Source organism: Oncorhynchus gorbuscha, linkage group LG01 (genome assembly GCF_021184085.1).
Source record: "Oncorhynchus gorbuscha isolate QuinsamMale2020 ecotype Even-year linkage group LG01, OgorEven_v1.0, whole genome shotgun sequence".
Classification (NCBI taxonomy): domain Eukaryota; kingdom Metazoa; phylum Chordata; class Actinopteri; order Salmoniformes; family Salmonidae; genus Oncorhynchus; species Oncorhynchus gorbuscha.
Window position 1 is genome coordinate 115,344,687 of NC_060173.1, and position 26,633 is coordinate 115,371,319.

Consider the following 26,633-nt stretch of genomic DNA (forward strand, 5'->3'; position numbering starts at 1 on the left):
ACACTATATACACTATATATACTACACACTATATACACTAAATATACTACACACTATATACACTATATATACTACACACTATATACACTATATATACTACACACTATATACACTATATATACTACACACTATATACACTATATATACACTATATATACTACACACTATATACACTATATATACTACACACTATATACACTATATATACACTATATATACTACACACTATATACACTATATATACTACACACTATATACACTAAATATACACTATACACAGGGCGGCAGCGTAGCCTAGTGGTTAGAGCGTTGGACTAGTAACCGGAAGGTTGCAAGTTCAAATCCCTGAGCTGACAAGGTACAAATCTGTCGCCCTGAACGAAGTTAACCCACTGTTCCTAGGCCTTCATTGAAAAAAATAATTTGTTCTTAACTGACTTGCCTGGTTAAATAAAGGCTTAATAAAAACAACAAAAAAAACACACAAAATATACTATACACTATATGCACTATATACACTATATATGCAATACACTATGTACATACACAATACAGTCTTCACACTATACAAACTATATATACTATAGACTATATAACCTATATATACTATATATTATATTCACTATATATGATATACATCATATACACTATACACTTTAAACACAATACAGTATTCACATTATACACACTATATATACTATAAACGATATACGTACACTATTTGAACTATACATACTATACACTATATATACTACACACTTTATGCATTATATACACTATATATAATACACACTCTATACACTATATTCACTATATAGACTATACACTAAATATACCATACACTATATACATTAAATATACTATACACTATATACACTATATATACTACACACTTTATGCATTATATACACTATATATAATACACACTATACACTATATTCACTATATAGACTATACACTAAATATACCATACACTATATACATTAAATATACTATACACTATATACACTATATATACTACACACTTTATGCATTATATACACTATATATAATACACACTCTATACACTATATTCACTATATAGACTATACACTAAATATACCATACACTATATACATTAAATATACTATACACTATATACACTAGATATACTACACACTTTATGCATTATATACACTATATATAATACACACTCTATACACTATATTCACTATATAGACTATACACTAAATATACCATACACTATATACATTAAATATACTATACACTATATACACTAGATATACTACACACTTTATGCATTATATACACTATATATAATACACACTCTATACACTATATTCACTATATAGACTATACACTAAATATACCATACACTATATACATTAAATATACTATACACTATATACACTAGCTATACTACACACTTTATGCATTATATACACTATATATAATACACACTCTATACACTATATAGACTATACACTAAATATACCATACACTATATACATTAAATATACTATACACTATATACACTAAATATACCACACTATATACATTAAATATACTATACACAATATATACTATACACTATATACACTAAATACACTATTGTTGCGTGCTGACGTTGCTTCCAGAGGCAGTTTGGAACTCGGCAGTGAGTGTTGCAACTGAGGACAGAAGATTTTTACATACTACGCGTTTCAACACATGGCTGTCCCGCTCTCTGAGCTTGTGTGGCCTACCACTTTGAAGCTGAGCTGTTGTTGCTCCTAGACTTTTGCTTTTCACAATAACAGCATTTACAGTTGACCGGGGCATCTCGAGCAGTGCAGAAATTTGTTGAACTGACTTGTTGGAAAGGTGGCATCTTATGGCGGTGCTACGTTGAAAGTCACTAAGCTCTTCAGTAAGGCCATTCTAATACCAATGTTTGTCTATGGAGATTGCATGGCTGTGTGCTCGATTGTATACACTTGTTAGCAACAGGGGAGGCTGAAATACCCAAATCCACTCATTTGAAGGGGTATCCACATACTTTTATATATAGTACCGTTCAAAAGTTTGGGGTCACTTAGAAATGTACTTGTTTTTGAAAGAAAAGCAAAAAGGTTTTGCGACTACTATTTATTGAAGCTGCCAGTTGAGTGTACTTGTCCGCTTGCTCAGTTGTGCACCGGGGCCTCCCACTCCTCTTTCTATTCTGGTTAGGGCCAGTTTGTGCTGTTCTGTACACAGCGTTGTACGAGATCTTCAGTTTCTTGGCAATTTCTCACATGGAATAGCCTTCATTTCTCAGAACAAGAATAGACTGACGAGTTTCAGAATAAAGGTCTTTGTATTTGGCCATTTTGAGCCTGTAATCAAACCCACAAATGCTGATGCTCCAGATACTCAACAAGTCTAAAAGAAGGCCAGTTGCATTGCTTCTTCAATCAGGACAACAGTTTTCAGCTGTGCTAATATAATTGCAAAAGGGTTTTCTAATAATCAATTAGGCTTTTAAAATTATAAACTTGGAAGGTTGCTGATAATGGGCCTCTGTACGCCTATGTAGGTATTCCATAAAAAAAATCTGCCGTTTCCAGCTACAATAGTCATCTACAACATTAACAATGTCTACTTTTGTATTTCTGATCAATTTTGTCCAATTTTAATGTACAAAAAAAGAAGCTTTTAAAAAAAACAAGGACATTTCTAAGTGACCCCAGACTTTTGAACGGTAGTGTATGTATGTAATGTATATTAATATTGATTTATTTATGTATGTAATGCATTTTAATATTGATTTATTTATGTATGTAATGCATATTAATATTGATTTATTTATGTATGTAATGCATTTTAATATATATTTATTTATGTATGTAATGCATATTAATATTGATTTATTTATGTATGTAATGCATTTTAATATATATTTATTTATGTATGTAATGCATATTAATATTGATTTATTTATGTATGTAATGCATTTTAATATATATTTATTTATGTATGTAATGCATATTAATATTGATTTATTTATGTATGTAATGCATTTTAATATATATTTATTTATGTATGTAATGCATTTTAATATTGATTTATTTATGTATGTAATGCATATTAATATTGATTTATTTATTTATGTAATGTATATTAATATTGATTTATTTATGTATTGTTTTACAGCTCTTTGAATGTATCTATTGTTTGAATAGTCTTTTTTACTATTATGTATAAATGTTTCACTCTTTATGCGATGCAGTGAACCAGCCACGAAGAATTAGCACTGAACTAGTGTAATGTTTGTTTATGTGACAATTAATCCTGGCGATTTGCCACGAAAATAAAATGCACTTTCCTCCATTCACAAGTTTAGATCGTTTAGATAGTTTTAATAGATCTATCTTAGAATGTGTGTTTGTTTAGCTGACATGACTGTCAGTGACTGACATAACAAGAGGAAAAACTGCTGATGCACAATCATTTTTCGAACTTATACCTCGGTTGTATTCTACTATTTTTTAACTTGACACAGTAAATTGAGACCCCCGACTAAGTTCTCAGTGGCCTGAAGCCCTAAGCGACCGCTTATATCGCGTATGCCTGGAACCGGTCTTTCCTGCTATGGCTCTCCACCCATTGATATTCTCCTCTGTGCTGCTGTATTCCTACAACCCCGCGTTCTTGTGCAAATGGTATCATCCTAGGAAAGCTGGGGCTGCACGATGCTGGCAGGGGAAGCGTGAACACAAAGAAACCACAGCCTTCGGATTGGGAAGAACCAAAGACAAGAAATCTCAAACCAAGTGATGAACCCGATTTATCACAACAGTTTAAATTAAAAACAGTCTTGATTTTCCATTTCTATCCATATTCGAACCATTATTTACATGGCATATGATAGGAGGGGGACATTACACTGCCGTTATCCAGGAGAGAGTGAAGCTTGAGCGGTGAGACGTTGTTCTAGTGTTTCCCGATGGCTTGGTGTTCGTGGGCAGTGCTCTCTCTCTGCCAAGCCGTGGTCCTGGTGCCTCTGTAGCGTTTGGGCGGGCAGGGACTGCGTTGACGGTTGAGGACGATGACCGTCTTGGAGGCTGCTAGTTGACACAGAGGAGAGGATTCAACGGAATCTGACTGGTCATATATCTTGTACATGCTGGGTCGTTACGGAGGTGAGTGAAGCAGGTGCAGCTCTCTTTGTTCTTCATCAATAACAGCCGTAGGTTGATTTGGACAGGGTGTTCAATGCTTTTTCTAAAGAATGCTTGTTTGCAAGACGTGGAGACAACACACAGAAAATCACGATATTATAGAAATATCAGGGTTTGTGTTACATTGTAACGAGCCCCGTTTTTGATCTTTTGTTTCAATAATGTTATGGTTGCCTATATATACCACATCTTGCTTTGTTTCCATATTCATTGTTGTAATATCCCCACCAAACACAATAACACTTAGTTTTTATTTATTTACTTAGTTTTTAATTGGATATTAGGGCGTATAATTTCGCGCCACAGCATGTAAACAAAATAAAGGAATCGATTGCCGGCGTGCCCACGAACCTGCCCGCGCACTCCATCATTTGCCGGAAAGTCTCCTTTGCAATCGGACACTGTGTTGACAATCCAGCACATTGTACTGACCTATAATTAGTACATCCATCACAAACATAGCAGATGGCTTTTTAAAATCGTTTAAAACAGTTTGCTTGCATCCTAGTCTCTATAGAAGACACCATTAGGTAGGCCTATGAATTCAGCATACCTTGGTTGTTTATATATTTCAGTCTCTCTCTCTCTCTCTCTCTCTGTCTCTCTCTCTCTCTCTCTCTCTCTCTCTCTCTCTCTCTCTCTCTCTCTCTCTCTCTCTCTCTCTCTCTCTCTCTCTCTCTCTCTCTCTGTGTCTCTCTCTCTCTGTGTCTCTCTCTCTCTGTGTCTCTCTCTCTCTCTCTCTCTGTGTCTTTCTCTCTCTCTGTGTCTGTCTCTCTCTCTCTGTCTCTCTCTCTCTCTCTCTGTCTCTCTCTGTCTCTCTCTGTCTCTCTCTCTCTCCCTCTCTATCTCTCCCTCTCTATCTCTCCCTCTCTATCCCTCCCTCTCTCTCTCTCTCTCTCTCTCTCTCTCTCTCTCTCTCTCTCTCTCTCTCTCTCTCTCTCTCTCTCTCTCTCTCTCTCTCTCTCTCTCTCTCTCTCTCTCTCTCTCTCTCTCTCTCTCTCTCTCTCTCTCTCTCTCTCTCTCTCTCTCTCTCTCTCTCTGTGTGTGTGTGTGTGTTTGTATACAGTGTGATGTTGGTTATGATTAGGGTCATTAGGTGTCACCATCTGGATGAGGTTGGGTCTGTTTAGGTCACGTTAAAGGCACAATCTTGGAAAACAACAGTCCTGCCATCCTGAAACTTGCTTGGATTAACAGCTGAGGGATGTAACCACTCTCAAATTCACAGGCAAACCATTGTTTTGACGCCCCTCGAGATTGACCCTGAGAGCATTGTGTGTACGGACGGATCTGTTGTCAAGGGGGACATGTTTTACACCGCTGTGCTTAGCAGTGTTTTGGGCTGCGGTTATTACAGACAGCAACGTATAAGCAATGTGTTGTGAAAGAGCTCTTAAAACCATTTACATTTTTAAATATTCTATTGTTTGATGATTTCTAAATGCCCTCTGTATGCTGAAGGCAGAACAAGTGTATTTGAATCAATACATTAGACAGGCTCAGCTTTAGGGATAGTGAGTGATGGATGAAGGAATGCATTGGGAATGTAAAATGGACGCTGCATGTAGGAGAGTGAAATGAACAGAGCTTTAATGGTGTGAAATGGGGGAATTGTGTTTTTTTTTGCTGTGAAGATAGTTACGTAATAATGGGAGGATAGAGAGAACCCAAGCAGCATCAGCATCAACAGCACGTCTCCTCAGGGGATTCACAGTCTAATTGACTTATGCAGCAACAGGTCAAATATTTTCTTAGCTTAATGCATTATCATAGATGAGAGAGTGGGGAGTGGAGGTGGGAGGGAGGGAGGGAGAAAGGTGAAGGTGGAGACGTGAGCAGGGAAAAAGTGTTGAGAAATAGAGGGGGTGAGAGAGAAGGGGATGAGAGAGCATGGTGGGGGAGAGAGAGAGAGAGAGGTGGGACTTGGAGAGAGAGAATGAGTGAGCGAGAGAGAGGTGGGACTCGGAGAGAGAGAGTGAGTGAGTGAGTGAGTGAGTGAGTGAGTGAGTGAGTGAGTGAGTGAGTGAGTGAGTGAGCGAGCGAGAGAGAGGTGGGACATGGAGAGAGAGAGAGAGTGGGAGTGAGCGAGAAAGAGGTGTGATTCGGAGAGAGAGAGAGTGAGTGAGCGAGAGAGAGGTGGGACTCGGAGAGAGAGAAAGAGTGGGAGTGAGCGAGAGAGAGGTGGGACTCGAAGAGAGAGAGTGTGTGTGAAGACAGAGAGAGGGGGCGCATGGAGAGAGTGGTGGAACTATTAGAGAGAGGTAAGAGAGGGATAGAAGGATAGAGAGAGAGTTGATTCTAATCCTATTAATCCACTTCACTGCTGTCTTTCCTACTAGCCACAGCTATATACTGTACCTGGCAGCTTGCAGAGCCTCTTTATGCAGGGAGCTGAGGTCTGCAGACCCAACAGCTCTGTATGAATGAGGATGTGGTGGTTTTATAGACAATATAATGTTTGTTTATTTGGCTCTTACAATCGCAACCGCTGCTCATTCTGTTTTTTTTTTTTTTTACACTGAAACAAAAAATATGAACGAAACATATAAAGTTAGTGAGCATTTCTTCTTTGCCAAGATAATCCATCTACCTGACAGTTGTGGTATATGAAGGAGCTGATTAAACAGCATGATCATAACACAGGTTGACCCTGTGCTGGGGACAATAATAGGCCACTCTAAAATGTGCTGTTTTGTGACACAACACAATGCCACAGATGTCTCAAGTTTTGAGGGAGCCTGCAATTGGCATGCTGACTACAGGAATGTCCACCAGAGCTGTTGCCAGAGAATTGGATGTTTAATTTCTTTGCCATAAGCCGCCTCCAACATCATTTTTGAAAATTTGGCAGTACGTCTGTCCTGTGTAGCTCAGTTGGTAGAGCATGGCGCTTGTAACGCCAGGGTAGTGGGTTCGATCCCCGGGACCACCCATACGTAGAATGTATGCACACATGACTGTAAGTCGCTTTGGATAAAAGCGTCTGCTAAATGGCATATATTATTATTATTATTATATTATTATTATATTATTATTACGTCCAACCGGCCTCACAACCGCAGACCACGTGTAACCACGCCAGCCCAGGACCTCCACAACCTCAGACCACGTGTAACCACGCCAGCCCAGGACCTCCACAACCTCAGACCACGTGTAACCACGCCAGCCCAGGACCTCCACAACCTCAGACCACGTGTAACCACGCCAGCCCAGGACCTCCACAACCGCAGACCACGTGTAACCGGCTTCTTCACCTGCAGGAACGTCTGACACCAGCCACCCGGGCAGCTGATGAAACTGTGCGAAGGAGATGTGTCACGCTGCATGAGACAAATGGCGGTCACACCAGATACGGACTGGTTTTCTGATCCACGCCCCTACCCTTCTTCTTTTTTTACAAGGCAGTCTGTGACTAACAGATGCATATTTAGATTCCCATTCATGTGAAATTCATAGATGAGGTTCTAATGAATGTATTTGAATATATTTCCTTTAATATGAACTATAACTCAGTAAAATCCTTGAAATGATTCCATGTAGCGTTTCTATTTTTGTTCAGTGTATTATGATTTCATGTAACCGGTTGTGTCCAGTTCGTCAGCAACATAGACCGGGAAAGGTTTAGGGAAAGGGGGATACCTAAGTCAGTTGTACAACTGACTGCCTTCTACTGAAATGTGTCCTCCGCATTTAACCCAACCACTCTGAATCAGAGAAGTGCGGAGGGGCTGCCTTAATCATTTTCAGCACCCGGGAAACAGTGGGTTAACTTCCTTGCTCGGCGGCAGAACGACAGATTTGTACCTTGTTATCTCGGGAATTCGATCCAGCAACCTTTCGGTTACTGGCCCAATGCTCTAACCACTAGTTGTTGTTTGAGGAAGAACTCTCACTTCGTCCCAGAGGAAAGCCTGTCCGTTATTGGTCCTCTATGTGGCAGGGTTCGTCCCAGAGGAAAGGCTGTCCGTTATTGGTCCTCTATGTGACAGGGTTCGTCCCAGAGGAAAGGCTGTCCGTTATTGGTCCTCTATGTGGCAGGGTTCGTCCCAGAGGAAAGGCTTTCCGTTATTGGTCCTCTATGTGGCAGGGTTCGTCCCAGAGGAAAGGCTGTCCGTTATTGGTCCTCTATGTGGCAGGGTTCGTCTCAGAGGAAAGGCTGTCCGTTGTTGGTCCTCTATGTGGCAGGGTTCGTCTCAGAGGAAAGGCTGTCCGTTATTGGTCCTCTATGTGGCAGGGTTCGTCTCAGAGGAAAGGCTGTCCGTTATTGGTCCTCTATGTGGCAGGGTTCGTTCCAGAGGAAAGGCAGGTCCCTTTAAAAACAAGCCTTTTCACACCATGACCATTACACCTTCGAGTCTACAGCAGGGGTGTCCAACTCATTCCATGGAGGGCCTGGTGTCTGCTGGTTTTTGTTTTTTTCCTTTCAATTAAGACCTAGACAACCAGGTGAAGGGAAGTCCTTACTAATTAGTGACTTTAATTAGATCAAGGACAATGGAGTAGTGAAAAACCGCAGACACTTGGCTCTCTGTGAAATGCGTTTGAAACGTGTAGTCTACAGCAATGTATGGGTAATGGGTATAGTCATGCTGTATGCATGCTAGCCTGGCTGCAGGTCTGGGGACGGAGAAGGGCTAGCCTGGTCCCAGATCTTTTTGTCCGTGGTCATTGTCACACAGCTCTGGTCAAAAGTAGTGCTCTATGTAGTCAAAAAAGGTGCCATATGAGACAGTCATTGACTGTAGTATCTTGATGTCCTGGTCTGGTCCCGGACCTGGTCTGGTCCTGGTCTGGTCCATGGTCTGGTCCTGGTCTGGTCCTGGTCTGGTCCATGGTCTGGTCCTGGTCTGGTCTTGGTCTGGTCCATGGTCTGGTCCTGGTCTGGTCTTGGTCTGGTCCATGGTCTGGTCCATGGTCTGGTCCTGATCTGGTCCTTGGTCTGTTCCTGGTCAGGTCCATGGTCTGGTCCATGGTCTGGTCCATGGTCTGGTCCTGGTCTGGTCCTTGGTCTGGTCCTTGGTCTGGTCCTGGTCAGGTGCCTTGGTCTGGTCCATGGTCTGGTCCATGGTCTGGTCCTGGTCTGGTCCATGGTCTGGTCCATGGTCTGGTCCATGGTCTGGTCCATGGTCTGGTCCTGGTCTGGTCCATGGTCTGGTCCATGGTCTGGTCCTGGTCTGGTCCATGGTCTGGTCCTGGTCTGGTCCATGGTCTGGTCCTGGTCTGGTCCATGGTCTGGTCCTGGTCTGGTCCTGGTCTGGTCCATGGTCTGGTCCATGGTCTGGTCCTGGTCTGGTCCATGGTCTGGTCCTGGTCTGGTCCATGGTCTGGTCCTGGTCTGGTCCGTGGTCTGGTCCATGGTCTGGTCCTGGTCTGGTCCATGGTCTGGTCCTGGTCTGGTCCTGGTCAGGTCCATGGTCTGGTCCTGGTCTGGTCCTGGTCTGGTCCTTGGTCTGTTCCTGGTCAGGTGCCTTGGTCTGGTCCTGGTCTGGCCCAGGCTAAACAGTGAGCTGTCCAGTAATCCTCTTTATGTTTCTGTCACCTCCTCAGTACTAACCTGGTATTTACAGGGATCAACTGGAGAGATAGATGGATACCTGTGTCCTGCTGCTCCACAATGGACTAGAAATAACATAGTGAGAATATCTCTACAGTTAACACAATGGGCTAGAGATAATATAGTGATACTGTCTGTATGGTTAACACCGTGGGCTAGAGATAACATAGTGAGAATATATCTATGGTTAACACAGTGGGATGGCTAACACAACCCTGTATATACACTACATGGCCAAAAGTATGCTTGTTGAACATCTCATTCCAAAATCATCGGCATTAATATGGAATTGCCCACCCCCCCTTTGCTGCTATAACAGCCTCCACTCTTCTGGGAAGGCTTTCCACTAGATATTGAAGCATTGCTGCATGGATCTCGCCTTGTGCTTGTGGGCATTGTCATGCTGAAACAGGAAAGGACCTTCCCCAAACTGTTGCTTCAAAGTTTGAAGCACAGAATCATCTAGAATGTCATTGTTATGCTGTAGACTAATTATTTGCCTTCACTAGAATTAAGGGGCCTAGACGTCACCATGAAAAACAGCTCCAAACCATTATTCCTCATCCACCAATATTTGCCGTTTAGCACTATGCCAAACCCATAATCGTCCGTCGGACTGCCTGATGGTGAAGTGTGATTCATCCCTCCAGAGAAGGCGTTTCCACTGAGTCCAATGGCGGTGAGCATTACATGAAGCTCCCAATGAACAGTTCTTGTTGCTGACGTTGCTTCCTGAGGCAGTTTAGAACTTGGTAGAGCGGTTTGCAAATGAGGACAGAACAATTTTACACGCTACTTGCTTCAGCAACTGGTGATCCCATTCTGTTAGCTTGTGTGGCCTACCACTTCGCGGCTGGGCCGTTGTTGCTCCTAGTTTTTTCCAATTTACAGTACCAGCACTTACAGTTGAACGGGGTAGCTCTAGCAGGGCAGAAATTTAATGAACTGACTTGTTGGAAAGCTGGCATCCTAAGACGGTGCCACGTTGAAAGTCACTGAGCTCTTCAGTACGGGCCATTCCACGGCCAATGTTTGTCTATGGAGATTGCATGGCATTGTCCTCGATTCTATACACCTGTCAGCAACGGGCGTGGCTGAAAAATCCGATGACAAAGTGAAAACAGGTTTTTAGACATTTTTGCAAATGTATTAAAAATAAAAAACAGAAATACCTTATTTACATTAGTATTCAGACCCTTTGCTATGAGACTTGAACTTGAGCTCAGATGCATCCTGTTTCCATTGATCATCCTTAAGATGTTTCTACATCTTGATTGGAGTCCACCTGTGATAAATTCAATTGATTGGACTTGATTGGGAAAGGCACACACCTGTCTATATAAGGTCCCACAGTTGACAATGCATGACAGAGCAAAAACCAAGCCATGAGGTCGAAGGAATTGTCATTAGAGCTCAGAGACAGGATTGTGTCGAGGCACAGATCTGAGGAAGGGTACCAAAATATGTCTGCAGCATTGAAGGTCTCCAAGAACACAGTGGCGTCCATCATTCTTAAATGGAAGAAGTTTCGAACCACCAAGACTCTTCCTAGAGCTGTCTGCCCGGCCAAACTGAGCAATCGGGGGAGAAGGGCCTTGGTCAGGGAGGTGTGTTATGCAGGTGAATGAGGACCCAAAAGCGACTTGGCGAAAACAGAGTCTTTATTCCAGTAAAGGAAATAGGCAATACTCCTGGACAATCAGAGCAGAAAACAAAACATAAAAAACTTAATTCCACTCGTAGTGACGAGGACAGACTGGAGACTCGACCATTAACTATAGGTTGCCTCGGGAAGGCACCGACCGTAGCAGACTCAGACACCTGCTCACACGCAGCATCTGAGGGAAACAAGACACGACAGGGCGAGACAAAGACACAGCACGGCGAACATAATACAAGGATCCGACAGGACAGAAACGGAAAACAAGGGGAGAAATAGGGACTCTAATCAGAGGGCAAGATAGGGAACAGGTGTGAAAAGACTAGATGATTGAGTAGGAGAATAGGAACAGCTGGGAGCAGGAACGGAACGATAGAGAGAGGAGAGAGAGGGAGGGAGAGAGAAAAAAGGGAACGAACCTAATAAGACCAGCAGGGGGAAACGAACAGAAGGGAAAGCAAAATGACAAGACAATATAAGACAAAACATGACAAGGTGACCAAGAACCAAATGGTCACTCTGACAGAGCTCTGACAGAGCTCCAGAGTTCCTCTGTGGAGATGGGAGAACTTTCCAGAAGGACAACCATCTCTGCAGCACTCCACCAATCAGGCCTTTCAGATGGAAGCCACTCTTCAGCCACTCCTCAGTAAAAGGCACATGACAGCCCGCTTGGAGTTTGCCAAAAGGCACCTAAAGGACTCTCGGACCATGAGAAACAAGATTCTCTGGTCTGATGAAGCCAAGATTGAATACTCGGACCCTAAGCACACAGCCACGACAACGCAGGAGTGGCTTCGGGACAAGTCTCTGAATATCCTTGAGTGGCCCAGTCAGAGCCTGGTCTTGAACCCGTTCGAACATCTGAAAATGGAGAGACCTGAAAATATCTCGGCAGCGAAGCTCCCCACCCAACCTGACAGAGCTTGAGAGGATCTGCAGATAAGAATGGGAGAAACTCCCCAAATACAGGTGTGCCAAGCTGGTAGTGTATGTATCTCTTTGTTGATATAACGGCGTAACATCTCTAGATGTTCTGTATCTCTATTTGTTAAACAAGCCTGTCCTGTATCAGACAGTCCCCTGGACAGTAGATTGATAGTGCCCAAGCTGTACAGCAGCTGCTTTGGAAGTGTTGATAACTTTCAATGCTATGTTCATAATAAATAAGGACAACAAGCTTTAATATTTAAAGACAGTACAAATACCAATGGAAATCATCACTCTCAAGGTAAAGTATTCAAATTCAAATGAAGAGCAGTGAAGCACAGTATTAGTAAACCCAATGCCCCGTTTCCAGATTGAAGGAGAATGTGTCCCGTATTTCTCCAATGCACATCCTTCTCTCTCACACACCCTGCTGCTCTCATTACAAAGGGAGTCTGGCCAAATGTCCATTCTGCCTGCCTGTATGGTGGCTGTTGCGGAAGCTAGGCTTGCATCCCAAATGGCACCCTAATCCCTGTATAGTGCACTACTTTGGACCAGAGCCATATATGCCTTATTCCCTATATAGTACACTACTTCGGACCAGAGCCATATGGGCACCATTTGGGACGCAGCCTGCGGCTGAATTGTCACGATGCCCAGAACCTGTGAATATGCTGCCTGTCTATCGCTGTCAGGATCTGGGACTCAACCCCAAGAAGCAGGGCAGCAAGGAGAGACTTAATATCAGTATCTGGGACACAACCCCAAGGAGCAGGGCAGCTGGGAGAGACCTAATGTCAGGATCTGGGACACAACCCCAAGATGCAGGGGCAGCAAGGAGAGACTTAATATCAGGATCTGGGACACAACCCCAAGAAGCAGGGCAGCTGGGAGAGACCTAATATCAGGATCTGGGACTCAACCCCAAGATGCAGGACAGCTGGGAGAGACCTAATATCAGGATCTGGGACTCAACCCCAAGGAGCAGGGCAGCTGGGAGAGACCTAATGTCAGGTTCTGGGACTCAACCCCAAGACAGAGGGCACCAGGGACGTACCTAATGTGTAAGCAGGACGTTTTGCTGGTTGGTCTGTCTCTTCTATTGAGAAACATTTGAATAAATGTCAGACAGTCCCAGACCAACATTGGGGCTGCGGCCTAAAATACAAACTCTGATCTGCCAACTAAGGAGCAAATCCTAACTTCCACTTAAATTGAGTTATCACTTAGTTATACAGTACATTGTTGTCAAAGTGAAATTTTAACTTAAAGATGGAATCCTTAATGGTGAAACTGCCACGTCCGTTTGCGATATTATAACAAGAAATAACGAACACTGTTTTTTTTTCAATTTGACATCATTGCACGTGTGATAGAACAGCAGAACATGTGACTTGTTTCAGGAAACTAGGCGTATGTCACGCATCACCACTTGACCGGAGAGGCATTAGAATTTTAACATCATTTTTACAAATCTTAATGCGTTTTTGGCAGAAATGCCTTCTGGAACATGTGAACTTTCATGTGTCTTAATAACAAACTTGTATTCCATCTGTAAATACAATTTTATATTATGACCCTAGTTTGTTTAGCCACGGACAAAAACAGGAACCTTGCCGCAAGCCATGATTGGCTGAGATAATGGGTGGGCTGGACATGCCGAGAGATGAGTTAGGATTGGTCTGACATGTAGTACGCGTCTGTCTATAACATGAGCGCAGTATGTAGTAGGTTATCCTTTCTCATGCATCTTTTTTGAAAGAACGAAGAAGAAGTAGAAGTGTTGCTAATGCTCTCCACTTTCTGGAGGTTCAGAGTTTTGGAGGCAGAGTATGATATCTAAGGAGATGAAGAAAATTCTGGCGTTTGATTGCAAATATGGATACGGAGTAGAAAAGAGAACACACAGAAGGCTGTTGTATAAACACCTGCCTCTGGATTACATCTTCAAACTAAAGGCAACCATGGAATCTGTGACAGAGATGGAGAAGTGTTCATCCATGTATAAGAGAGTCTACATTTACAGATATTACATGTTTCTAATTTAGTCAGAAAGTTGTTTTCATTGCAAGGTAAAGCATACTGTTAGCTAGCTAGCTAACGTTAGCTGGCTGGCTAGCTAGCTAACATTACATGTATGATCTGTGTAGTAATATTATTTGAATCTCAGAGCCATGTTCTTTGCTTGTTATAGCCTGATGTTAGCTAGCTACCTAACATTAAACCTAGTTGGTTAGTTTTAGCTACCAGCAGATTCATGCAGGGTAGCAACATTATGAGTTGTGATTATGGTTCATTGTATAGCTAGCTAGCTACATGTCTAAACAAAAGACTTCACTAAGCAAGTAACCATTCCACTGTACCGTTTACACCTGTGTCCTGTGCATGTGACAAATAAACGTTGATTCTATTTGATACCGTGTGTGTTTATCAGGGACAGTAATGTTAAGAACTGAATGTGACAAATAAACGTTGATTCTATTTGATACCGTGTGTGTTTATCAGGGACAGTAATGTTAAGAACTGCATGTGACAAATAAACGTTGATTCTATTTGCTCTGGATAAGAGCGTCTGCTAAATGACTTAAATGTAAATGTAAATGTAAATTCTATGATACCGTGTGTGTTTATCAGGGACAGTAATGTTAAGAACTGCATGTGACAAATAAACGTTGATTCTATTTGATACCGTGTGTGTTTATCAGTAATGTTAAGAACAACATGACACCAAAGTCAAAATAGGCCAATGAGAGTTCTAAGTTCCAAGTTCTAAAATACTCCGGTAGAATGTCCTGCTTTTATTTCGTCACATTTACAACCGTAAGCCATTTTCAGTAATCTTTTATTTTTTTATTTTTTAATGTTTTTTTATGTTAGATAAAAGTAGAAACTCAGAACTAGAAAATTATATATCATACACTACAGTTGAGGAACAGGATTACCTACACATACCGATCAGCTGAAATAAACAGAAGCGTGCTAAATGGCAGACCAATCCGAGCTCATCTCTCAGCATATCCAACCCACTCATTACCTCAGCCAATCATGGCTAGAGGAAAGGTTGCTGTCTTTATCTGTGGCTAAACCAGCTAGGCTCGTATTTCAATTGTATTCTTATTTACAGAGGGCCTACAAGGTTGTTATGGCCCTAGCCCTGACCCTCCGATCCAACAGGTCCCAGACGTGCTCAATGGGATTGAGATCCAGGCTCTTCGCTGGCCATGGCAGAACACTGACATTCCTGTCTTGCAGGAAATCACACACAGAATGAGCAGTATGGCTGGTGGCATTGTCATGCTGGAGGGTCATGTCAGGATGAGCCTGCAGGAAGGGTACCACATGAGGGAGGAGGATGTCTTCCCTGTTACACACAGCGTTGTCATGCTGGAGGGTCATGTCAGGATGAGCCTGCAGGAAGAGTACCACATGAGGGAGGAGGCTGTCTTCCCTGTAATGCACAGTGTTGAGATTGCCTGCAATGACATCAAGCTCAGTTCGATGATGCTGTGACACACTCCCCCAGACCATGATGGACCCTGCACCTCCAAATCGATCCCGCTCCAGAGTACAGGCCTCGGTGTAAATGCTCATTCCTTCGACGATAAACGTAAATCCGACCATCACCCCTGGTGAGAAAAAACCGCATCTTGTCAGTGAAGAGCACGTTTTGCCAGTCCTGTCTGGTCCAGCGATAGTGGGTTTGTGCCCATAGGTGACGTTGTTGCCGGTGATGTCTGGTGATGACCTGCCTCAGTCCCGTCTCTCTCAGCCTATTGCAGACAGTCTGAGCACTGATGGAGGGATTGTGCATTTCTGGTGTATCTCGGGCAGTTGTTGTTACCATCCTGTACCTGTCCCGCAGGTGTGATGTTCGGATGTACTGATCCTGTGCAGGTGTTGTTACACGTGATCTGCCACTGCGAGGACAATCAGCTGTCCGTCCTGTCTACCTGTAGCATTGTCTTAGGCGTCTCACTGTACGGACATTGCAATTTATTGCCCTGGCCACATCTGCAGTCTTCATGCCTCCTTGCAGCATGCTTAAGGCACGTTCATGCAGATGAGCAAGGACCCTGGGCATCTATCTTTTGGTGTTTTTCAGAGTCAGTAGAAAGACCTCTTAAATGAAAAATGAAAAAGTTTTCATAACCGTGACCTTAATTGACTACCGTCTGTAATCTGTTAGTGTCTTAACGATCGTTCCACAGGTTCGTGTTCATTAATTATTTGTGGTTCATTGAACAAGCATGGGAAACAGTGCTGAAACCCTTTACAATGAAGATCTGTGAAGTTATTTGGATTTTTACTAAGTTTGAAAGACAGGGAAAACGTAACTAGTTAGTGTATGTTTATGGTTGAAGCTCAGTGTGGTACTTCTAAATACACATTCTGTGGATAAAATATCCACATTTTGTGTTCTCGCAAACTCAGCGAGCATAGTTAGAGGTACAGCTGAACTGCATGAAACATGTGCAACAAGGGGAAAAACGCTGTCTGAAAATGGGTGGGCCTAGATCGATCTTTCTTGCTGCCTTTGCTGTACTAACTTGCTAACATTAGCGCAGTAGCCAGTTCACACGAGGGCAGTAGGGGAACTCGAAAAAGGGAAGTTTATGTTAAAACAACTTCAAATACACCTGATATTCCATGTGAATCCTTAAAGAGATGGGTGGGCTTAAGAGGGAACGATGCTGAATTGACATAGACAAAGATGAGCTCTCCAGTATTTATACCAACAGATTCAAGGACCTTTTTTATCAACTTTCAAAAGCAGAATTACTTTCCCATTTTTCCTCAACTGTACGTTATACTCTGCTTGTCTCTACAAGTTTAAAAACACAATTTCAAATGTTGTTACATAAGACCGAATCTAGCCCGGTCAGCCACATATTAGTACTGCAAATTGGATGACACTCCTCACCTCCGCTTCATCAACAAAACAAAAATTAAATGGACGTTGGAGCGGTTTTCTCGACTGCGGATCCATCTTTAAGTGGAAGTATATAACCCATAAGGAAAGAGTGGAGTCAACTCATCCCTATGGTAGCCTGTCTATAGCTGTGATCTCTCTCTTTCTCTCTCTCTCTCTCTCTCTCTCTCTCTCTCTCTCTCTCTCTCTCTCTCTCTCTCTCTCTCTCTCTCTCTCTCTCTCTTTCTCTCTCTCTCTCTCTTTTTCTCTCTCTCTCTCTCTCTCTCTCTCTCTCTCTCTCTTTCTCTCTCTCTCCCTCTGTCTCTCTCTCTCCCTCTGTCTCTCTCTCTCTCTCTCTCTCTCTCTCTCTCTCTCTCTCTCTCTCTCTCTCTCTCTCTCTCTCCCTCTCTCTTGTCTCATATGAACCAAAGATGTGTCACTCAGCTTGTATCATGTTCGTGTGATGTGGTCAATCATAATTTAAGGGAAGACATGACTCTGTATTAAAAACCCTGTGAAATGTTCCTGTCTCACTGTCCATGTTGGATAGCTCTTTCTCTCCCTCTTGGGCCCCATCCTCCTCTCTCTCTCTATTTCCCTCTGCCCCATTCCATAAATCCTCCTCTCTCTCTCTCTGCCCCATTCTCCTCTCTCTCTTCCCCATTCTCCTCTCTCTCTCTGCCCCATTCTCCTCTCTCTCTCTGCCCTGTCCCATCTTCTCTCTTTCTCTCTCTCTCTGCCCTGTCCCATCTTCTATCTTTCTCTCTCTCTCTGCCCTGTTCCATCCTCCCATCCATGTCTCTCTCTCTCTCTCTCTCTCTCTCTCTCTCTCTCTCTCTCTCTCTCTCTCTCTCTCTCTCTCTCTCTCTCTCTCTGTTCCCTCCTCCTCCCATCGTCCTCTCTCTCTCTTCCCCATTCCCAACTCCTCTCTCTCCCCCATTCCCTCCTCCCATCCTCCTCTCTGCCCCATTCCATCTTAATCTCTCTCTCTCTCTCTTCCCTGTTCCCTCCTCCTCCCATCTTCCTCTCTCCTTCTGCTTCAGTGAGTGCCAGAGCCTGTTGAGGGCCAGGAATAGCTTCTCAGTGGAGGCTCTGTCTGTATGGGCTTTGTGTGTGTCTCGCTCTCGCTCTCTCACGCTCTCTCTCTCACGCTCTCTCTCTCTACGCGCACGCTACCGGGGGAAAACCACTAAACCGTTTTGATTGGGACAAAAAAAAGTACATGGCACTGGGTCAGCCAGACCTCTCAATGTGCTCTCATCCCGAGAAGAGAGAACGCTCGCAGCAGCTTTAATGCCTCCCTACAAATCATTTTGTCTCGTTTGCAGAAAGCTAAATATTTCACTGTGTTACATCCTGTTAAATGGACCACAATTAACACTAACACACAACCAATTAACACTAACACACACAACCTATTAACATTTACATTTACATTTAAGTCATTTAGCAGACGCTCTTATCCAGAGCGACTTACAAATTGGTGCATTCACCTTATGACATCTAGTAGAACAGTCACTTTACAATAGTGCATCTAAATCTTAAAGGGGGGGGGTGAGAAGGATTACTTATCCTATCCTAGGTATTCCTTAAAGAGGTGGGGTTTCAGGTGTCTCCGGAAGGTGGTGATTGACTCCGCTGTCCTGGCGTCGTGAGGGAGTTTGTTCCACCATTGGGGGGCCAGAGCAGCGAACAGTTTTGACTGGGCTGAGCGGGAACTGTACTTCCTCAGTGGTAGGGAGGCGAGCAGGCCAGAGGTGGATGAACGCAGTGCCCTTGTTTGGGTGTAGGGCCTGATCAGAGCCTGGGGGTACTGAGGTGCCGTTCCCCTCACTGCTCCGTAGGCAAGCACCGTGGTCTTGTAGCGGATGCGAGCTTCAACTGGAAGCCAGTGGAGAGAGCGGAGGAGCGGGGTGACGTGAGAGAACTTGGGAAGGTTGAACACCAGACGTGCTGCGGCGTTCTGGATGAGTTGTAGGGGTTTAATGGCACAGGCAGGGAGCCCAGCCAACAGCGAGTTGCAGTAATCCAGACGGGAGATGACAAGTGCCTGGATTATTAACACTAACACAAACAACCAATTAACACTAACACACACAACCAATTAACACTAACACACACACAACCAATTAACACTAACACACACAACCAATTAACACTAACACACACAACCAACTAACACTAACACACACAACCAATTCACACTAACACACACAACCAATTAACACTAACATACACAACCAATTAACACTAACACACACAACCAATTCACACTAACACACACAACCAATTAACACTAACACACACAACCAATTAACACTAACACACACAACCAATTAACACTAACACACACAACCAATTCACACTAACACACACAACCAATTAACACTAACACACACAACCAATTAACACTAACACACACAACCAATTAACACTAACACTAACACACCAATTAAACCACACACAACCAATTCACACTACTAACACACACACAACCAATTAACACTAACACACACAACCAATTCAACAACCAACCAACACTAACACACACAACCAATTCACACTAACACACACAACCAATTAACACTAACACACACAACCAATTAACACTAACACACACAACCAATTAACACTAACACACACAACCAATTAACACTAACACACACAACCAATTAACACTAACACACACAACCAATTCACACTAACACACACAACCAATTCACACTAACACACACAACCAATTAACACTAACACACACAACCAATTCACACTAACACACACAACCAACAACCAATTAACACTAACACACACAACCAATTCACACTAACACAACAACCAATTACACTAACACACACAACCAATAACACTAACACACACAACCAATTCACACTAACACACACAACCAATTAACACTAACACACACAACCAATTAACACTAACACACACAACCAATTCACACTAACACACACAACCAATTAACACTAACACACACAACCAATTAACACTAACACACACAACCAATTAACACTAACACACACAACCAATTAACACTAACACACACAACCAATTCACACTAACACACACAACCAATTCACACTAACACACACAACCAATTAACACTAACACACACAACCAATTCACACTAACACACACAACCAATTAACACTAACTCACACAACCAATTAACACTAACACACACAACCAATTAACACTAACACACACAACCAATTAACACTAACACAACTAATGTTATTAACTGTTTCCACAGCCTTTTTTTTAAGTGTACTTAACTTTTTGATCAAAGTGTTGCCTGAACTTAAAATGTTTAGGAGACCCAAACTTAGCAACTGGAGAAAAGTCAGTCAACTTAAGATGTTTTCTCAACTTGTCTCACATGTTCATTCAACTAGAAATTATTCTTTGGGAAAATCTTCACAACAAAAAAAACAAGCTGTGAATCTCCTTTCACACACTGTGCTTTTGACATACGATGTTTTCAACTTACATATTTCACACACGTTGACATACATGATTATAATTTAGCAATTTTCCATGTAATATTATTCAACATGTCCTCACCTGGGATTTGTCCTCACCTGGGATTTGTCCTCACCTGGGATTTGATCTCACCCCACCCCCCTGGTTTTAGATTTGTCCTCCCACTGGATGTCTGGTGAATTTGATCTCACCTGGGTAAATGTAATATGTAATGTAAATTTGTCCTCACCTGGTATTTGATCTCACCTGGTTTGTCCTCATTTGATCTCACCTGGTATTTGTCCTCACCTGGGATTTGTCCTCACCTGGTATTTGATCTCACCTGGTATTTGATCTCACCTGGTATTTGTCCTCACCTGGGTTTTGTCCTCACCTGGTATTTGATCTCACCTGGTATTTGATCTCACCTGGTATTTGTCTCACCTGGGATTTGTCCTCACCTGGTATTTGATCTCACCTGGTATTTGATCTCACCTGGTATTTGTCCTCACCTGGGATTTGTCCTCACCTGGTATTTGATCTCACCTGGTATTTGATCTCACCTGGTATTTGTCCTCACCTGGGATTTGTCCTCACCTGGTATTTGATCTCACCTGGGATTTGTCCTCACCTGGTATTTGATCTCACCTGGTATTTGTCCTCACCTGGGATTTGTCCTCACCTGGGATTTGTCCTCACCTGGTATTTGATCTCACCTGGGATTTGTCCTCACCTGGTATTTGATCTCACCTGGGATTTGATCTCACCTGGGATTTGATCTCACCTGGGATTTGTCCTCACCTGGTATTTGATCTCACCTGGGATTTGTCCTCACCTGGTATTTGATCTCACCTGGGATTTGATCTCACCTGGGATTTGTCCTCACCTGGTATTTGATCTCACCTGGTATTTGTCCTCACCTGGGATTTGTCCTCACCTGGGATTTGATCTCACCTGGGATTTGATCTCACCTGGGATTTGTCCTCACCTGGGATTTGATCTCACCTGGGATTTGTCCTCACCTGGTATTTGATCTCACCTGGTATGTGATCTCACCTGGGATTTGATCTCACCTGGGATTTGTACTCACAACCTTTTGGTTCACAACATACCCATCTTCCTGCTATGCCTCCATGTCTGCGTCAATGACTGATTTCACCTGTATTGCTAACACTTTGCACTTCTCAACTCTGTTAAAAAGAACACTTTAAGAAAAACTATTGTGTATAAATATCATAGTGATTTAAGGAGTATCATTAAAACGGAATGATATTCCCCAACAACATTAGACAACTATACTGAAAACCCCTAAAATTACTGAAATACTGTAGGTCAATCAATAAATCAAATGTATTTATAAAGCCCTGACTAAAACCCCAAACAGCAAGCAATGCAGGTGTACATGCACAGTGGCTAGGAAAAACTCCCTAGAAAGGCCAAAACCTAGGAAGAAACCTAGAGAGGAACCAGGCTATGAGGGGTGGCCAGTCCTCTTCTGGCTGTGCCGGGTGGAGATTATAACAGAACATGGCCAAGATGTTCAAATGTTCATAAATGACCAGCATGGTCACGGATATCAGCCATGATTACTACAACTGTAGATAGCTGGCTAGGCTAACTTACCGATCTAACTAATGTTAGCTAACATCTCTAATTGAGTGACTGTCAGTGACATAACACAAGACCAAAGCTGCTGATGCACAACCACATTTATAGAACCTATGTTTATTTAGAACCTAACTTTTATTCTAGAACCTTTGGTGTGTTCTACTATTCTAACTGTCAACAGTAAGTTGTGACCCTGAGTGAGTTATTGTTTTGTTGTTTAAGGGCCCCCGTTTTTTTGTTTACATTGATCCGCAGGCCTACCCAAAGGGGGTCATGTGGCCTGTGGTCTGCCAGTTGCTCATCCCTGCTATGACTCCATAACCGTGGACTTTACAGGTGTGTGTGTGTGTGTGTCTGTGTGTGTCTGTGTGTAACTTGTAACCTTGGTCCTGGAACACTTAGGAATACATCAAATGAAAGGTAACCTCTGGCAGTTCATTAATATCTAACACATTACACAACATATACCCAATAAACACAAATCTGTTACTGTAAAATATAATGCATCAATACACCTGGGATGTTACTGTAAAATCTAATGCATCAATACACCTGGGATGTTGCTGTAAAATATAATGCAGCAATACACCTGGGATCTTACTGTAAAATATAATGCATCAATACACCTGGGATGTTACTGTAAAATATAATGCATCAATACACCTGGGATGTTACTGTAAAATATAATGCATCAATACACCTGGGATGTTACTGTAAAATATAATGCATCAATACACCTGGGATGTTACTGTAAAATATAATGCATCAATACACCTGGGATGTTACTGTAAAATATAATGCAGCAATACACCTGGGATCTTACTGTAATACGTAATGCATCAATACACCTGGGATGTTACTGTAAAATATAATGCAGCAATACACCTGGGATGTTACTGTAAAATATAATGCATCAATACACCTGGGATGTTACTGTAAAATATAATGCATCAATACACCTGGGATGTTACTGTAAAATATAATGCATCAATACACCTGGGATGTTACTGTAAAATATAATGCAGCAATACACCTGGGATCTTACTGCATCAATACACCTGGGATGTTACTGTAAAATATAATGCAGCAATACACCTGGGATGTTACTGTAAAATATAATGCATCAATACACCTGGGATCTTACTGTAATACGTAATGCATCAATGCACCTGGGATCTTACTGTAAAATATAATGCATCAATACAACTGGGCTGTTACTATGATAGTGTGTTTCTGTGTGTTTGCAAGCAGACTCAGCGTTCAGGAGACAGACAGACAGACAGGTGTGCATGGCCTCATTTTGTTCACATCCTCTCCCCAGGCATGATGCCGGCCTCAGCCCTTCTCTGACTGTCTGTATGTTCAAATATTCATGTGAAACTGCATGCCTAATACACCCAGCTGCTGGCTCAGCTGGCCTGCATGGATCATGAGGACTGACACTCTGACTGGGGGGGTGGGGGTGGTTGAGGGAGAGCTAGAGAGAGAGAGTATATATTCCCTGTGGGGCAAAAGGAAGATGACACAACGACATAGCTACCTCTGTGTTTAGTGCCTTGTCATGAGGTTATGTTGTGTGGTAGTGTTTCTACATCACCTTACTGCCAAGTGGAAACAGAGAGTAGATAGTGTTTCCTTTTGTACAACCAGGAAGTGTCAGTAGATCCATGTCGTCATGCAACGGGGGCTACATTAACATCTTTCCAGTAGAATGAACAGGTCTGTGATTAATTAAGACTCGTCTGTCTTCATGTCTGATGGAGCTTATCTTGTACACAGTAATCCTGAGCTACATTATGATAATCTTGAAGTGAGGACAGTGAGCTATTGCTTACACTTACCCAGTCGAGTTGTCTTGGGTACATGGGGAGGAGAGGAGGGGATGAGGAGAGGGGGGACGTGGATAGGGAAGGGAGGAGAGGAGGGGATCGGACGAGGAGAAGGAAAGGGGGATGAGAAGAGGGAAGGAGAGAGGAGAGGAGGGGATGAGGAGAGGGATGAGGAGGAGGGAGGAGGAGGGGATGAGGAACGTGGATAGGAAAGGGACGAGGAGATCGGACGAGGAGAAGGAGAGGGGAGGAGAGGAAAAGAGATGAGGAGAGGGAAGGAGAGGGAGGAGAGGAGACAACAAAGGAAAGGGTACGAGGAGAGGGAGGAGAGGAGAGGGGAGGACAGGAAAAGAGAGGATGAGGGAAAGAGAGGGAGGAGAGGACGAGGGGATGGGGAGAGGGGAGGGACAGGAGGGGGAGGGATGAGAGGAGAGGGAAGGGAGGGGAGGAGGGGGGTGAGAGGAGAGGAAGGAGAGGGAAGTGGAGGGAGGAGAGGACAGGAGGGGGAGGGATGAGAGGAGAGGGAAGGGAGGAGAGGAGGAGAAGAGGGGACGAGGGAAGGAACTATACAGGTGACGTTGCCACGTTGCCACGGTGCCTCTTCTCATGTGTCACGTTTTAACACCACCACCCTGGAGCATCACTTTGGTTGTTATGACAACAGACAGGAAGAGGAAAAACAGAATAATAGTTGAATACTGTAACAAGCTTTGGTAACTATACAGAACTCTGTATAGTAAAGTGTTAACCAAGCTCAGTTCACTGAAAATACATTGACATTTGTACAGTTATTTGCCTGACTAATTTGTGTGAATATCATTTGAAAATCCATTTGACATATCTGACCCCAACAACTGTTGATTTCATGACTTGAAATCAACTTTTTACTGTGTGAGAAACATTTTTGGCACCTGTCTGGGTACTGTCTGGGTACTGTCTGGGTACTGTCTGGATCTGTCTGGGTACTGTCTGGGTCTGCCTGGGTACTGTCTGGATCTGTCTGGGTACTGTCTGGGTCTGCCTGGGTACTGTCTGGGTACTGTCTGGGTACTGTCTGGGTACTGTCTGGGTACTGTCTGGGTACTGTCTGGGTACTGTCTGGTTATGTCTGGGTACTGTCTGGGTCTGTCTGGGTACTGTCTGGATCTGTCTGGGTACTGCCTGCATACTGTCTGGGTCTGTCTGGGTACTGTCTGGATCTGTCTGGGTACTGTCTGGGTACTGTCTGGGTACTGTCTGGGTCTGCCTGGGTACTGCCTGGGTCTGTCTGGGTACTGTCTGGGTACTGTCTGGGTACTGTCTGGTTATTGTCTGGGTACTGTCCGGGTCTGTCTGGGTACTGTCTGGATCTTTCTGGGTACTGCCTGCATACTGTCTGGGTACTGTCTGGATCTGTCTGGGTACTGTCTGGGTCTGTCTGGGTCTGCCTGGGTACTGTCTGGGTCTGTCTGGGTACTGTCTGGATCTGTCTGGGTACTGTCTGGATCTGTCTGGGTACTGTCTGGATCTGCCTGCATACTGTCTGGGTACTGTCTGGGTATTGTCTGGGTACTGTCTGGGTCTGTCTGGGTACTGTCTGGATCTGTCTGGGTACTGCCTGCATACTGTCTGGGTACTGTGTGGGTCTGTCTGGGTACTGTCTGGGTCTGTCTGGGTAATGTCTGGATCTGTCTGGGTACTGTCTGGATCTGTCTGGGTACTGTCTGGATCTGTCTGGGTACTGTCTGGGTGCTGCCTGCACACTGTCTGGGTACTGTCTGGGTCTGTCTGGGTACTGTCTGGGTACTGCCTGCATACTGTCTGGGTACTGTCTGGGTATTGTCTGGGTACTGTCTGGGTCTGTCTGGGTACTGTCTGGATCTGTCTGGGTACTGCATGCATACTGTCTGGGTACTGTGAGGGTCTGTCTGGGTACAGTCTTGGTACCTTCTGGGTACTGTCTGGGTACTGTCTGGGTACTGTCTGGGTACTTTCTGGGTCTGTCTGGGTCTGTGCGTACTGTCTGGGTACTGTCTGGGTACTGTCTGGGTACTGTCTGGGTCTGTCTGGGTACTGTCTGGATCTGTCTGGGTACTGCATGCATACTGTCTGGTTACTGTGAGGGTCTGTCTGGGTACTGTCTGGGTACTCTCTGGATCTGTCTGGTTACTGTCTGGGTACTGTCTGCGTACTGTCTGGATCTGTCTGGGTACTGTCTGGGTACTGTCTGGATCTGTCTGGGTACAGTCTTGGTACCTTCTGGGTACTGTCTGGGTACTGTCTGGGTACTTTCTGGGTCTGTCTGGGTCTGTGCGTACTGTCTGGGTACTGTCTGGGTACTGTCTGGGTCCTGTCTGGTCATTATGACCCTGTGAGACCTGGCAGCACAGCTTCAGGTGAAAGAAATCTGACCACATGGCCAGCGATTTGAAAAGTCCAGCACTACAGAGTAGTGATGACACCATATGTCTCTATATGACTCTAT

The 26,633-nt window shown here is 43.5% G+C and overlaps 1 protein-coding gene across 3 annotated transcripts in view; it reads left to right on the top strand.

Moving 5' to 3' along the window:
• Positions 1-3,730: 3,730 nt before the first annotated feature.
• LOC124033257 (transmembrane protein 198-B-like) overlaps positions 3,731-26,633 on the top strand; it is a 64,544-nt gene continuing 41,641 nt past the window's right edge. For 2 of the 3 annotated variants that reach the window (XM_046345422.1, XM_046345272.1), the window contains exon 1: positions 3,731-4,163. The gene's annotated coding sequence lies outside the window, so the exon portion shown is untranslated. Of the gene's footprint in view, positions 4,177-26,633 lie in introns of all 3 variants that reach the window. The other variant, XM_046345348.1, reaches the window with a different exon arrangement.